Source organism: Oryx dammah, unplaced genomic scaffold, assembly GCF_014754425.2.
Source record: "Oryx dammah isolate SB20612 unplaced genomic scaffold, SCBI_Odam_1.1 HiC_scaffold_3, whole genome shotgun sequence".
Lineage (NCBI taxonomy): Eukaryota > Metazoa > Chordata > Mammalia > Artiodactyla > Bovidae > Oryx > Oryx dammah.
This window is the reverse complement of record NW_024070187.1, coordinates 31,484,552-31,502,021: the sequence shown is the minus strand read 5'-3', so window position 1 is coordinate 31,502,021 and position 17,470 is coordinate 31,484,552. Positions and strand designations below refer to the sequence as shown.

The 17,470-nt window shown below is 36.0% G+C and overlaps 1 protein-coding gene across 1 annotated transcript in view; it reads left to right on the top strand.

Annotated features, from left to right (window-relative positions):
- Nucleotides 1-17,470, top strand: part of GRID2 (glutamate ionotropic receptor delta type subunit 2) — a 1,625,731-nt gene that overhangs the window by 458,221 nt on the left and 1,150,040 nt on the right. The window lies entirely within an intron of this gene.

Here is a 17,470-nt window from a genome sequence, read left to right as displayed (position 1 = left end):
TCCAGCTCTTTTTCTTTCTCAAGATTGCTTTGGCAATTCCAGATCTTTTTTTATCTCCATACAGATGTTAAGATTTTAGTTTATTTTGTTTTAGTTCTGTGAAAAATATTGTTGGTGATTTGATAGGGATTGTATTGAATCTGTAGATTACCTTGGGTAGTATAGTCATTTTGACAGTTTTGATTCTTCCTATCCAAGAACATGGTATATCTTTCCATCTGTTTGTGTCATCTTTGATTTCTTTCATCAATGTCTTACATAGTTTTCATAATCAGTTATTTTGTCTCCTTAGATAGGTTTATTCATAGATATTTATTCTTTATGATGCAACAGTAAATGAGATTGTTTCTTGAATTTCTCTTTCTGATTGTTAGTGTAGAAAAATGCAACAGATTTCTGTGTATTCATTTAGTACTTTTCTGGTAGTTAGGATTTTCTATGAATAGCATTGTGTAATAAAAATGCATGTGTGCATAGCTGTGTCCTACTCTTTGCAACCCCATGAACTATAACCTGTGAGGCTCTTCCATCCGTGGGATTTTCCAGACAAAAATACTGGAGTGGGTTGCCATTTTCTCCTCCAGAAGATCTTCCCAAACCAGGGATCAAACCTGCAACTCCTGTGTCTCCTACATTGTAGGAAAGAAACTGCCATAGTTTACGTTACTCTCTTATTGTTTTATTTACTATGTTAATATGTTAAATAAAATACTTAAATATATTATAATACTTGGTTGACAAGTATTGGTTGGTATCATAATACTTGGTCGACTTGGTTTGTTGTAAGTACCTTTAGGTAATGTGCATACATATTATATAATTTAGATTCACTCCAATAACCATGTATTACTGTGTGTATGCATGCATGTTAAGTCGCTTCAGTTATGTCTGACTTTGTGTGACGCTATGGACTGTAACCTGACAGCCTCCTGTGTCTGTGCGATTCTCTAGGTGCTGGGGTCCAGCCCCGGTGGATCCAGGGTAATTCGTAGGTGGGGATGGAGTCCGCGTCCTGAAAAAAACTTATTTAATTGCAGATATATAGAGAGATTAGAAACAAATAGTGTAGTAGGAAAATTAATGGAGAAAAGAGGCTTAATAACTGGTTTACATGGAATACTAATCACCACCTACGTAGGCCATGGGCGTCTTTCCGTTCTCCCGAGGGAGAGGAGGCACTGAGGCCTCCCCGGTCCGATCTTAGAAGCCCTGGCAAAGTCAGTAGGCTTGGTGCGTACCCTCGTACCAGATGGGAATTTAGCCAGGAAAACGGGGAGCGAGAAAGAAATGACATGGGGGAATCAGTCTTTCCAGAAACTGATCCTATTTCTTTATTTTTCAGGTTTGTTTATATACCTTTTTGTTATACATAGGGATGAATATAGAGTCACGCGGGGGTCAGCAGACCTGACCCTTGTCACAATCAGGTGCTTCATATAAAATTATACAAAGGTCTTATTGTTTTTACATCATCTTCTGGCCATGAGGTCTGCTGACATTTTATGGCCCTTCCTGATACTGGTCAGTTAACCAGAAAACTTATTTTTTCAGGGGTGATTTTTTCTTAAATCAGGCGCCACCCTCCAAATAAAGTTGCATTCCTATAGAGTGAGGGTGTAGTGAGTTACAATCAAGAAAGGAATTTACTTAACCTAAGGTTTAACATGATTAATCTTAAAGGTTAAACTTATTTCTCCTATATTCTTGTTATATTCATTATAAGGGCAGGAATATGGAGATTTAGCAGCAAATATTGGCTCAACAAATGTAAACCCTTCACCAATGTTCCCCTTAAGATCTATTTTGTCTTAAGATAGTGATAAAGTTACATTTTTACATAGCATAGTGATTTATAGTGATTTATGACAAAGTACAGTGATCTATAACAAAAGAGAAGATTCATTAACTCAAAAAATCTAGTATTGCTAACATCAAAAAACTACTATATTTCCTTTTCTATATTCCAAATACATTGATTAATATATTCCCACGTGTGTAAGGATATGGAGGCCTGATGGCAATCATTGACTCATCAATGAAAAAAGCCCTACGCTAATACTCCAAACTCTCTGTGCTGTTTATGGTTGAGAGGTTGTCACACAAGCTAGTCTGTCAGCAGAGAGGTTTGACCTGAGACATCCTTGTCACACCCAGGGCAGGGAATTAGCAGTAATTATTGGCAAGACAAATGAAACAACCCTTCACCAATATAATTCCTAATCGACCCACTAATACTATACTAATGATCTTCTAACTTCTCAAAAGAGTCTGTATTTAGAAAGTTTTAAAACATCCCGTGCCTCTCACAGTTGGGAGGCTGTAAACAATCACATGCGGCTGGACGAGCCTGATCAGGCAGGCCAGAGAACCTTCAGAGTTCGTAAGTTGAAACACTCTTGTCATGCCCAGGAATTTTTATTAACTGGAGCTGCAAGTTAACTCCTTCTCTGAGAGAAATGGTTACGGGGGAGAGCTCCCCGTAAAGTACTCTGGTTTTGGGGGTAGATGCTCGGGAACAGGAGGTTTCCTGAGGCTTAATCACGCCTTTGCGTATGCCAGGCTTCCTTCCTCATGACCTTTGCCATGGGTGGAGTTCCTCACGCTGACTCCTGACATCTAGGTAAGAATACTGGAGTAGATTGCCATGCCCACCTTCAGGGGATCTTCCCAACCCAGGGATTGAACCCTGGCCTCATGTCTCTTTCATTGGCAGGCAGATTCTTTACCAGTAGTGCCACGTGGGAAGCCCATGTATTACTGCACTTGTATATTAAATATTAAAAATAAATTTTAAATGTTTAAGATCCAGCTTCTATGTGGGATCACTCACAGATGGAAGTATGCTGAAAATCAAACCCTGAATTGTTATTGATTACATTTTGACTTAACCTTGGCTTTACTTTTTCTGCAACGTTTTAGATAGTCTTTTTTTGCATCATTTTTTCTTTTTATTATGTAAAATATATAATAAGAGTCAAATATTCTAACTTACAAGGGATGGCAAATATTTCACCATTTATCAAGACTTCTGTCTGAGTGGACTGTAATCAAGAAACGTATATTATGTTTACTGCATAGAAAAATACTTTTCAGGGTTAACTTACTAGAAATTGGTTCTTGGCTGGCATACAAAAACACTAATAAATTGAATATGTAGCTGTAATAAAACAGTTAACTTTTCTCAGTTTCTGTTAGTATAAATAATAGATATTGAGAAAGAAATGCATTTTTGTGGAAACTGGCACAGAATGAAATCTTCTAATGGTTTTCTACTTGAGATGTTTTCTGTCATTAGAGATCTTAGCAGAATCAAATGAATCCTTTATAAAATCTCCAACCATTTATTCCCTATTAAAGTGGCAAACACATGTAAATGACATAGTCATTAGCATGGGTGAGTAGGTCATAACTGCATTTTCACATTAGTGGATTGAGTCATATTTGAATTCACTAAATGAATGCAACACATTTTCTTTCACTAGTCAGAAATCCAATAATGATTTTTAAGATTGTTCCATGAAAATTAGATCCTTCAATTACTGTCTTCTTTCTTATCCTTTGACCTTATACAGAAATTTTATTCTTTTAGCCAGTTTACTCACTGAAAAGGACAAGACAGAGGAAGTCTTGAGTTTTGATATAACCATGATATTATTAGTGGAAACGCTGTGCTTTAATACAGTCGCTTGGCCCTGTGGTGGCCATGTGCCCTGCCTTCAAAGGCTTTGAGGTGTTGTGATTATGATATGAGGCATTGAATGGTAAATTTAAATTGCATATTATAGAGGAATATGGAATACTTCGATGCTATAAGACACTCTCTTTCCCCTCTTTCTCTTTTTGTTCACTGATCATTTTCATGGTCATTTATTTTTACACTCTGTTGTAAGTGAAAACCTTTCAGCTCTGTGCTTTATTTGATGTTTCAAACAGCACTGGGACCCATTCTGTGTTATCTGACTTTACACAATTACAGAGGAAGCTGCCTCAGTGGTTTGCTCTCATGAGTAAACCCCACTATACATATATACATATATACGTTTAAATATATATACACACATATATATATGTGTATATGTATATATGTATAGTGGGGTTTATATATATATGTATATATATATGTATAGTGGGGTTTATGTGTGTGTGTATATATATATATATATATATGGTCAGTTCACCTATTATTGCCTGAGAAAACCATTTGTGTTGTTCATATTTATTGACTTAAAATATTCTAAGAGTCTTGAATATTTTTCATACAGGAAGGTCAGTTTTGCATCTCATTGTATCACATTTTCAACTCTGACCTGGTATAGCAATAACATAGAAATCAATACATCCAGAGCAAAAGTAAAAGTGAAGAGATGGGACAAATCATAAGTATTCACCACTTTTGTGGTAATTGGCATCATGACTTGGCTCTTAAAACTCTGGACAGAATGTTATTGCATTGTGCAAGAACACATTGTATTGGGCACACTATACAATGTCTAGAGCACAGTGGTCCCTTAATAATCAGTTGTTGAATGAATGAAATACAAAAGGGGAGTGGGTAAAGGGAAAAAGAGATAGGATATCTATCTTCTTTCTTTAAGGATGTTTGAAAGTGCCCTGAGAAAGCCTCCTATTCTTATCTTAAGGCAGTGTATATGCAAAACTGGGAGGAAAGCAATCAGCTTCTTTCCGTACACTAAAGTGAAGTGAAGTCACTCAGTCATGTCTGACTCTTTGCGACCCCATAGACTGTAGCCTGTCAGGCTCCTCCATCCATGGGATTTTCCAGGCAAGAGTGCTGGAGTGGATTGCCATTTCCTTCTCCAGGGGATTTTCCCGAGGCCGGGTATATTTTAAAGGCAAGATGGAAGCTTTCTAATGAGAAATTCTTGTTAATAGAACAAAGAAATGTTAAATACAAAGAAATGTTAAATACTAATGACAGAAAATAAGTAATCTTACATTCTATAGATAGGTATGTAGAACAGAACAGAGACTGACATGCAGCTCTCAAGGTGAGAAAAGTGGTATGTGATGACATAAAAAAGCGTGTTTAATCCACAAACACATTTAATTGGAAGAGCCATATACACCACAATGATTTGTTACACTTTGTTCGATTAATGACTTTTAAATTAAACATAGTCTGTCTGTATGTAAAATAAACAAAACACAAATATTTGGGGTAAATTATACATTTTGCATCAGATTTGTTCATTTTTCTTGAATCAAACTGTATTAAAATTAGTATACAGTATTCATTAAAACAAAATATATTAGATTGATCAATTGAACTATAAGAAAGTAAATCACAGCTAATTAAAACAAGTAACCTATGAGATCTCATAGTTCATTCATTCACTTATTTCCATGACCTGCCACCATGCTTGACAATAGCTTTCAAGAAAATATGGGCATCCTAAGTTATTTATGTAACAAATGATATAAACAGTTTATAAAAAATAAAATATAATTGATTATATTTTAATACCAATTGACTAAAATGTATATTAATACAATACTCTGTTTAAACTGTAATTGATAATTATTATTACTAATGCTATTATGAGTTCTTAGTTGAACATTCACAATAATGAAAATACAAGAATAGAAAAATGTAACAGTTCATTCTGTATTTTCAAAATGTACACATTTTGTGAATTATTAATCATTAAAGCTATTATTTTTTATTCTATTTTTAAAAATAAGTCCTATGACTTCTAGTTCTTCACATGTACTTTCTGGGGGTTGATTCTTTAGTATATTTACAATCAATGCCATAACTGTAGATAATGGAGAAGACCTTAATGACTGACCTCAACATAACTTTTTTCATTTTTAAAATTAAAAAAAAAAAATTAGGGGGCACTGATATTGTTGTAATTATTTCAGGAACATGATTAAAAGTCATTAGTCATATTAATATACCATATTAAGTTGGAATTTTAAATGTTATATCAAAATATGCTGGCTTGAAGTGCTTTTACTTTACAAAATTTTCAGTAAATCATATTTTTTGTAATCATATTTTCAGTAAATCACATTTTGAAATGTTGGTGATGAACAGCTAGAATTTGTTCATGTAACAAACTGTATTTGGTGTTGCATGTGTTGTTTCAAGAGAATTGCAGCATTTGAACAAGAATAATGAAGAACAAAAAAATTCCTATAAAAAAGGGTTTTTTTGAACCATTTACTTAAGCATTCATCTTGTGTCTACATCTCAGAACCTTGACAGAAATATGTTTCATTTCATGAAACTTAAAATCACCATTCCTATCTTTAATATCCAATCAGTCTGTACTTTGCAACATTCAATAGCTACTTCTATATTTTAAAAAGAAACATTATCCTTTCAGAATTGCTGTTTCTTGTAGAATTACAGTCTATTATAATAAAATTGTTCACATAATGAAGAGTGGTCAGGATGTGGCCACTTTCCATGGTGCGACTAATGTAAGAAATATGGGAGATGGTCCAAAGTCCTCTACAAACTGCTTGTTTGATTTAGTACTAGTCCCTTTAAAAATTGCTATGGCCTGTGTCCCAGACATTACAATCAAGGTAGACAACTACTCTTTTTTCTTACTTCATGTTTGCAATATTACTTAAATAAACAGATTCAGAACCACTTTAAAATGGCAATTATGAATATTCAAGATAAATTGTTTTCTGTATTATCTGTAGGGTCTCTTTTTTTCCTACTGTGAATTAGATGTATTCTTCATTCCAAACTAGGTTTGCTCCATTTCAGTGACATAGCAAACATCTTGAAAAGTGTATGAGAGTGTTCATCAGTTAAAATGAATTTTACATTCTAATGATACATTCTGCTACAAGGCATTTTTTTTTTGAAGTAAGGTTACAAAACATGGTAAAGTATTATAAAATATTACTCAGGGATATTTTAAAAGGCAGTGCATTCTATTGATAAGATAAATGATCATATAGAATGTATGTGTTAAGCAGAGTCTGGTCTAAGAACAAGTATCTCCAGGCTGCACATCTCTTATACCATTCCGTCTCAATCCCTCACCTTCCATTTCCCACTCTCCATTGTAGTTGCATGCCCACTTTTACAATTCCAGAAGTCCAGTGAGCTCTTGAGTTAGCATATCACTGCCCTACCTTGTTCACCTCACTCCTGTTCTAGGACAGAATGACATTTTAACACCCCATTAACAAATGTAGCTATTGGACTCCACAATCAGAATCCATGCTCCATAAATTTTGAATGTCTCTTGAGAAATTTCTAACCTCCCTTCCATCAGTTCAGTTCACTTGAGTCACTCAATCGTGTCTGACCTTTTGTGACCCCATGGACGGCAGCACACCAGGCCTCCCTGTCCATCACCAACTCCCAGAGCTTGCTCAGACTCATGTCTATGGAGTGGGTGATACCATCTAACCATCTCATCCTCTGTTGTCCCCTTCTCCTCCTGCCTTCAGTCTTTCCCAGCATCAAAGTCTTTTCCAATGAGTCAGTTCTTCACATAAGGTGGCCAAAATTTTGGAACTTCAACTTCAGCATCAGTTCTTCCAGTGGCTATTCAGGACTGATTTTCTTTAGGATTGACTGGTTTGATTTTGCTATCCAAGGGACTCTCAAGAGTCTTCTCCAACACCACAGTTCAAAAGCATCAGTCCCTTCCATATATTTACCACATGTAAAACAGCATAGCTACCATACTGCTTACGTGTTAGTATTGCCTTGGTTGTAGAAGTGTGTCATAATAATTAAGAGCACAAATGTGGGAGCTGCCTCTACCATTGTCATTGGAATGACTTTATACAAGTTATTTCATCTTTTTTTTGCCTCAATTTCCTTATCTGGATTAATAATGATACTGACATCAAGGAGTGTTGTGAAGATTACATAAAACAACAAGTAAAAAGTGCTTAGAACAGGTAAAGTAGTAGCTGCCATATAAATATTAGCTCCTGTTCTTAATAAATTCATGATTCTGTAGTGGGGATTTTAAAGAAGTGATAGAATTTGAAGAATGAGGATTTTAAATTCAAATTTGTTTTGCTTTCACTTGAATTTCTGTGTCTTAGCCAAGTGTGCTTGAGAGCAGCCAGGAGTTGTCTACGAGTTTAACCAATGCTCAATAAGGATAGAAGTTATAAATCTAAATAGGTTGGATCAGTTGGATAGAAGAAAAAGGCTAAATTTCTTATTACTTATTTCAGTTATACTAATGGAATTGAGAAGAATAGTGGCATGTAATTGTAAATTGGCAAAGAAGCAAGTTAGATGAAAGTGTAAGTGTAAACTACCTAGATGTCTCTCTGAAGGCTCATTCTCATAAAAGCAGATCGTCTGATAATTTTGGCCTTACTGAAAGCTTTACTTTTCAGAGAGTTGAATAAGGCCTGCTACTTGGGATTTTATTCTATCAAGAAAGCATCAGTTGGTGAAATGGAAGTGACAGGAATCTTGGGAGAAGATGATGATATCATCTTAGGTGCCATAAAGCTGAGGAAATGAATACTTTGTAGAATCTAATATCTCCCCTAGATTTTAAGAAAATCTTCTGAACAAAACAAGTTTGTGACAAAGATAAGAATGTTCAAATTCTAAATGCTCTAAGTGAAATCTTTATTATAGTCTCACAGATTGTCTAATGAGAAAGGTAATAAACAGACATATGCATCTGTACAGAGAAGGAGCTTACGGTTGAGAATTTTTTTTTTTCATAACAGTACAAATAAAAGATGAGAGAAAGGACAGAATGATAAATAAATTGTAATAAAAATGGGAAAAACTCTGAAATGTGGAAAGAAGTGTACTGGTAAAATTTTCAGCAAAATATGAATTGTGTTTATATCATGCAAGTTCTAGAAAAAAATACAAGAGAAAGTAAGGTTTACTGCTTAGGTTACTGATGAGAGATAAACAGATCTTCTCAGTTTGTGTTTTCCTTCCATATTGCCCATTCTACAAAAAGCTAAGAAATTGCATAAATATGGAAAGAGTTAAAAGTGAAATCCAAGATACGAGGAGAGAAAATGTAACATACATTAGACAAAATATTTTCCTTTCACAAAGATATTCTCGTCCATAAAACCTATGTACTGGCATGAAAACTAAAGCAATACTTTGTAGTGCTCTAGGATTAGTAAAGCATGGCATTTCAGGATTTCAGTTCAGTTCAGTTCAGTCGCTCAGTCGTGTCTGACTCTTTGCGACCCCATGAATCGCAGCACGCCAGGCCTCCCTGTCCATCACCAACTCCCGGAGTTCACTCACACTCGAGTCCATCGAGTCCACAATGCCATCCAGCCATCTCATCCTCTGTCTTCCCCTTCTCCTCCTGCCCCCAATCCCTCCCAGCATCAAAGTCTTTTCCAGTGAGTCAACTCTTCACATGAGGTGGCCAAAGTACTGGAGTTTCAGCTTTAGTATCATTCCCTCCAGAGAAATCTCAGGGATGACCTCCTTCATAATGGACTGGTTGGATCTCCTTGCAGTCCAAGGGACCCTCAAGAGTCTTCTCCAACACCACAGTTCAAATGCATCAATTCTTCGGCACTCAGCCTTCTTCAGAGTCCAACTCTCACATCCATACATGACCACAGGAAAAACCATAGCCTTGACTAGACTGACCTTAGTCGGCAAAGTAATGTCTCTGCTTTTGAATATGCTATCTAGGTTGCTCATAACTTTTCTTCCAAGGAGTAAGCGTCTTTTAATTTCATGGCCGCAGTCACCATCTGCAGTGATTTTGGAGCCCTCAAAAATAAAGTCTGACACTGTTTCCACTGTTTCCCCATCTATTTCCCATGGAGTGATGGGACCGGATGCCATGATCTTCATTTTCTGAATGTTGAGCTTTAAACCAACTTTTTCACTCTCCTCTTTTACTTTTATCAAGAGGCTTTTTGGAGGCACCTTAACTGGGTGTTCTTTGGAAGGACTGTTGCTAAAGCTGAAACTCCAATACTTTGGCCACCTCATGCGAAGAGTTGACTCATTGGAAAAGACTCTGATACTGGGAGGGATTGGGGGCATGAGGAGAAGGGGACGACAGAGGATGAGATGGCTGGATGGCATCACCAACTCAATGGACATGAGTTTGGGTGAACTCCAGGAGTTGGTGATGAACAGGGAGGCCTGGCGTGCTGTGATTAATGGGGTCACTAAGAGTCAGACACGACTGAGCGACTGAACTGAACTGAACTGAACTAACTGTTGTTTTGACATCTAATGCTTCAATGTTGGGCCCTCTTCTTCTAACATATTAATATAGACATTATGATTTTCAAAAGATGAAATGGTTAATTAACTAATCCCTAGACCTTGCTGTTCAGTTCAGTTACAGTTCATTCGCTCAGTCACGTCTGACTCTTTGCAACCTCTTGGTCTGAGGCATGCTAGGCTTCCCTGTTCATCAACAATTCCCGGAGCTTGCTCAAATTCTTGTTCATCAAGTCAGTGATGCCATCCATATATCTCGTCCTCAGTCATCCCCTTTTCCTCCTGACTTCAATCTTTCCCAGCATCTGGTCTTTTCCAATGAGTCGGTTCTTCACATCAGGTGGCCAAAGTATTGGAGTTTCATTTTGGCATCAGTCCTTCCAATGGGTATTCAGGACTGATTTTTTTTTTGGACTGACTGGTTTGATCTCCTTGCAGTTCAAGGGACTCTCAGGAATCTTCTCCAACACTACAGTTCAAAAGCATTAATTCTTTGACCCTTAGCTTTTCTTATGATCCAGCTCTCACATCTAGATCTTGATGTTAAAACTTGGCAAAAAGAAAAAAGTGAAATGGTTTGGTAATCAAGTGGTTTTTGAATGATAAGAACAGAAAGAGCCAAGCCCTAGAAGCCTTACTGGTTCACAAGGTTAAAAAAAAAAACAAACAAAAAAAAAAAACAAAAAAAACACACTTCTGTCACTGAAATTTTATAATGTAGCTAAATATCAATAGATTATGAAACATACTATATCCCTAATATGTCCTGATTTCACTGAATTCATTAAATGTTTGTCATTTTGTCTTGTGGACTAGACATGGAAATGTGTGCTTAATGATGATAGAATTCATGAAATTGTAACTAGTTGGGAAATCATCAAACATGATCTTTTAACGTATGGTTGTTATCTGGAGAAATATCTTTAAAGGCATGAATTTGCTTACTAGTTATTATTTACTGCACTACATCTTTATAAAAAGCTATAGAAAGCATCCTCATCCTAAAACCGGCAGTAATAGTGTATATCGTCATTTATTTGATGTAATATTTTATTGTGAATAAATAGAGAAAAGACTTAATCAGAAATGCTTAGAATAACTAGCTAATTTTTTGGAATAAATTAAATTATATCCTAACCTCACACACACAAAGATTATATGTGAATTAAAATATTTAATTTTTAATTAGAGTTCTAAAATATTGCAAAACTATTTGCAAACATTAAATCTATTTCTGCTACTTGATGTCCTTTCCTGAGCTTCTTGCCCCTAAATCTGCCTCTGTTGGACATGCCCATGTTGTTTTCTCACACACAGCCAACTCAGCAGACCCAAACTGTGTTCATTCAGTTCAGTTCAGTCGCTCAGCTCCGACTCTTTGTGACCCCATGAATCTCAGCACGCCAGGCCTCCCTGTCCATCACCAACTCTTGGAGTTCACTCAGACTTGCATCCATCGAGTCAGTGATGCCATCCAGCCATCTCATCCTCTGTTGTCCCCTTCTCCTCCTGCCCTCAATCCCTTCCAGCATCAGAGTCTTTTCGAATGAGTGAACTCTTTCGCATGAGGTAGGCAAAGTACTGGAGTTTCAGCTTTAGCATCAGTCCTTCCAATGAACACCCAGGACTGATCTCCTTTAGAATGGACTGGTTGGATCTCCTTGCAGTCCAGGGGACTGTCAAGAGTCTTCTCCAACACCACAGTTCAAACGCATCAATTCTTCGGTGCTCAGTTTTCTTCACAGTCCAACTCTCACATCCATACATGACCACAGGAAAAACCATAGCCTTGACTAGACGGACCTTAGTCGGCAAAGTAATGTCTCTGCTTTTGAATATACTATCTAGGTTGGTCATAACTTCTTCCAAGGAGTAAGCGGCTTTTAATTTCATGGTTGCAATCACCATCTGCAGTGATTTTGAAACCCAAAAATATAAAGTCTGACTCTGTTTCCACTGTTTCCCCATCTATTTCCCATGAAGTGATGGGACCAGATGCCATGATCTTTGTTTTCTGAATGTTGAGCTTTAAGCCACCTTTTTCACTCTCCACTTTCACTTTCATCAAGAGACTTTTTAGCTCCTCTTCATTTTCTGCCATAAGGGTGGTATCATCTGCATATCTGAGGTTATTGATAGTTCTCCCGGAAATCTTCATTCCAGCTTGTTTTTCTTCCCGTCCAGCTTTTCTCATGATGTACTCTGCATATAAGTTAAATAAGCAGGGTGACAATATACAGCCTTGATGTACTCCTTTTCCTATTTGGAACCAGTCTGTTGTTCCATGGCCAGTTCTAACTGTTGCTTCCTGACTTGCATACAGATTTCTCAAGAGGCAGGTTAGGTGGTCTGGTATTCCCATCTCTTGAAGAATTGTCCACAGTTTATTGTGATCCACACAGTCAAAGGCTTTGGCATAGTCAATAAAGCAGAAATAGAACTCTCTTGCTTTTTCCATGATCCAGCGGATGTTGGCAATTTGATCTCTGGTTCCTCTGCCTTTTCTAAAACCAGCTTGAACATCAGGGAGTTCACGGTTCACGTATTGCTGAAGCCTGGCTTGGAGAATTTGGAGCATTACTTTAGTAGCATGTGAGATGAGTGCAATTGGGCGGTAGTTTGAGCATTCTTTTGCATTGCCTTTCTTTGGGATTGGAATGAAAACGGACCTTTTCCAGTCCTGTGGCCACTGCTGAGTTTTCCAAATTTACTGGCTTATTGAGTGCAGCACTTTCACAGCATCGTCTTTCAGGATTTGAAACAGCTCAACTGGAATTCCATCACCTCCACCATCTTTGTTCTTAGTGATGCTTTCTAAGGCCCACTTGACTTCACTTTTCAAGATGTCTGGCTCTAGATTAGTGATCACATCATCATGATTATCTGGGTCATGAAGTTCTTTTTTGTACAGTTCTTCCGTGTATTCTTGCCACCTCTTCTTAATATCTTCTGCTTCTGTTAGGTCCATACCATTTCTGTCCTTTATCAAGCCCATCCTTGCATGAAATGTTCCCTTGGTAGCTCTAATTTTCTTAAAGAGATCTCTAGTCTTTCCCATTCTGTTGTTTTCCTCTATTTCTTTCCATTGATCGCTGAAGAAGGCTTTCTTATCTCTTCTTGCTAGTCTCTGGAACTCTGCATTCAGATGCTTATATCTTTCCTTTTCTCGTTTGCTTTTGCCTCTCTTTTTTTCACAGCTATTTGTAAAGCCTCCCCAGACAGCCATTTTGCTTTTTTGCATTTCTTTTCCATGGGGATGGTCTTGATCCCTGTCTCCTGTACAGTGTCACCAACCTCATTCCATAGTTCATCAGGCACTCTGTCTATCAGATCTAGGTCCTTAAATCTATTTCTCACTTCCACTGTATAATCATAAAGGATTTGATGTAGGTCATACCTGAATGGTATAGCCGGTTTCCCTACTTTTTTCAATTTAAGTCTGAATTTGGAAATGAAGAGTTCATGATCTGAGCCAGAGTCAGCTCCTGATCTTGTTTTTGTTGACTGTATAGAGCTTCTCCATCTTTGGCTGCGCAGAATATAATCAGTCTGATTTCAGTGTTGACCATCTGGTGATGTCCATGTGTAGAGTCTTCTCCTGTGTTGTTGGAAGAGGGTGTTTGCTATGACCAGTGCATTTTCTTGGCAAAACTTTATTAGTCTTTGCCCTGCTTCATTCTGCATTCCAAGGCCAAATTTGCCTGTTACTCCAGGTGTCTCTTGACTTCCTACTTTTGCAGTTATTACAGTAAATCAAAATAATGTCTCAAGTTTGGGAAAAATTTACCAGACCCACTCCCACAATTTACATTTTAGGATAACAGGATTTGAATTCTACAATAGTAAAACCCTACCAGACCCACTCCCATAACATACATTCTGAGATATCAGAATTAGTCAGAAGGTTTTCCCAGGAAGGAGAAACTGTCCTCAAGCAGGATACATTGTTGTTGTATAATCCCTAGTACAGAGTTTAAACTGAGTTGTTTGTTGTGTAATCATCAGTTCTAGGCTTAAAGAAACAAACAATTTTATGTGACTAATACTAAGGAATGTAGAGGAAAAAAAAAAGAAAAAGAATCATTTTTCTTTTTCTCCTCCTTGAGAATTCCAGACCCCTATCTCCTCCGGGACCCCTGTACTTCTTACCAACCTGCTTAGGGATTGACCTGTCTCAATTTTAGTTATCAAGCTAAATCAGGCATTTGACCAAAATTCCATTTTAGAAATACTACTTTGACAATAAGTAAAATGATTAATTACTTTAGTTTCCTATTGAGAATTTGACACAGATTATAGCTGGGTTTCAAGCACAGTAACCCATTCATTTCTTTATTAAATAAATATTTATTAGCACTTACGGTAAGTAGAATGAAAAGAATTTAATTTTCTGTAATATCAGGTACGTGTGGTACTTGACATTAAAAAAGACACAAACCTGAGTGAATGCTTTTAAGAAAAGATGTCTTTGGTAGATTACAAATGAACTAAGTTGATATTGAATAGCTTGGATTCTGAATCCTAACTTTGATTCCATTTGTGTAGGCCTAGACAGTTTACTTCTGATCAGAAATTGGGGATAATGAGGTGATACAAATTATACGAAGTTGTATAGATAGCTCATTTGATACAATTTCTGTCACATAGTAGCATTCAATAAATATAATCTACTTCTCCCCTTTTTCTCTCTTCCCCAGAAAAATTAAGATAATTTCTGCCTAGGAAATAAAAGAATGTTTCATAGTAAGCCACATAATTAATTTGTCCTGTAAATATGAATAATATTAGAATAAGAGCAAACAAAAGTGATAATATTTTTGGAGGTACAAAGAAAAGTTTAAGTAAAGATGTACAACTGGGAAAGGACAGTGACTGTTTATACATTTAGTTAAATATCATTTAGATAAACAAGGATATATTTTTTCCCAATAAAATATATAATCCATACAAGAGGAATTGCATCTATTTTTGTTTTCAATTATATACAAAACATCTAACAGTGCTTTATAGTTAGTAGTTTCTTGAGAAAATATTTATTGAATGAAATAATAAAAGATTTTAGGGCTAACTAAAATTATTATGGAAAATCTTTACTTACTGAATCACATAAAGTACAGGAAATTAGACCAGTAAACATTCTTTGAATAAATTCTGGGCTGCTCTAATGACTGGTGAGTACTTAGGAAATCAGGGAAGAAGCTGGAAAATAGAGGATCCCATTCATTGATGCATAACACACTTAAAACTTGGTCAAAAAGGGTCAAGTATCAGCAGTTTCAAAGGATCCACCTGTGTAATAAACTCACATCTGCTTTTCCAATATCCTAGACAGACTAGATGCAGTACCCCTTTCTCGTGTCATCTGAGATGTAATCTTTCTTCAATGTAGCATTACCAGCAACAGTAAATGAATTTCATGTTTATGGTATATTTTATAGTTCTTACTAACTCTCAAGTGGGGCTTCCCTGGTGGCTCAAAGGTTAAAGCATCTGCCTGAAATGCGGGAGACCAGAGTTCGATCTCAAGTAGCACTTTACTAAGATTTTGAAAGGTGTTTTTCTACCCCTATGTGTTCAGGGAAGCAGTCTGATTTTACAGAATTAGAATGTAAAATTTTCAGTCCAATGATTTTTTTTCCTTTTCTCCATACAAGAAAATGGATGATTTCTTATTTGGCATAAAAGAAATGGAAAGTTTCTAAAAATTTCTTTTGTTATGCTGATATTTGAATCCTAATGTACAGAATATAATAATAATAAATTATAACATGATACCTAGAATGTATTTCTTTATTTTAAAGCTAAAATTTAAAAATAGCATAGTATAATAGATGCAATTGAACAAAGCTAATTTTTGTAATCTCAAAGCAATATATGGAAAGAGATAGATTGACTCAAATGGCCTATCTCTTGATCAAGTTGCTAAAGCAGTTAGTCCATATTGGTTAAGCTAAAAAAGACTCAGGTTGAAAATCAGTTCTACCCATCATAAGATGTTTGCAGCTCCAATGAAATAATTTGGTGTCTCCCATCTCGGATCACAGAGTATTGATTCTAGGGAGTCAATGAAGTTGCAAGTTTTTTTAGACTTTTCAGAGTCTTCAGTGAAAATGTTGATCATAACTGAGACCTGAATTTTATCTGACTCATTGAAGGAAGAGTGAAATAAATTAACACTGTCTTTTAGTAAATAAAAATTACTTTTCTTTCTATAAGAAAATTTAGGCTCCAAATCTTTGAAATGATAATATTCTCAATTATCTAGTTATCATTGTTTCTTTCTAGGTATCTACTTACCTATATTTCTTTCTAACTGAAGCTTAATCTCTTATCTGTGTATAAATGGCAATATTTAGTCATCAATATTTTTCACTTATTAAATATGAAATCATAGGCCATCCAAACAAAAGAAAAAGTTAGCATAGAAATAAAAAATTTCAGTGTACAAAATGGAGTTGTAGCTTGTTTCTGGATTTCTTTGCTGACTAAATAAATCTCAATATAAATTTATTCTAAGTGATTCACTATTGAAAGCAAATAAAGCGTAAACAGACATATACAAACCCCTGCAGGAAGAGGAAGCCTATCACTTTATGTGAATGTGACCTCTAACACAAAATAAGTGAACTAATTTTGATCCCTGCCTAACAAGTATGTATATTGCTGTTTTAGTCAAGTGCCTTCCAAGAAATTCTCCATCCCATTACTAATATCCTTTAGATTAGCTATCCTCTAGAATTTCTTCTTTCAGCGTTTCTGAAACATTGGCCAGATTAATCTGTGTAAATTTTGATTTCTCCAAGCTACTTTCCTTCAAAATAAGCAAAAATGAGTCCTTATAATCTGTGGGCTTAGCACCAACCTTAGATCCAACTAATGGGAAAAAAAATATGAATTCCAGCTGAGATTGGGGTAGGTGATTGATGAAGGAAAGAAGAGAAATTATCATTTATAAAAGGTCCTACTTTCTACGAAGTACAATTCTTAGATTTTTGTCTACATTCCAATACTTATTTTACAAAGTAATTTATGATGGTGTATTCATACCCACATTTTTGAGATGAAGACATTTTGAGTAACTGATACCTGTACAACCAGCTCTGTGTGATTCTAGCCCACTTTTTGAAATGCCATTTGTAAATTACAGGTTTAGAGATTAAGTTTGATTTGAAGGAGATTGGAAACACAATAGTTGAACAAAAATAAGAATCATGGAGCTTCTCTAGGAGTTCAGGTTGCTCTCATTTGGTTGGTGCTAAGGAAATGTGGAGAAGA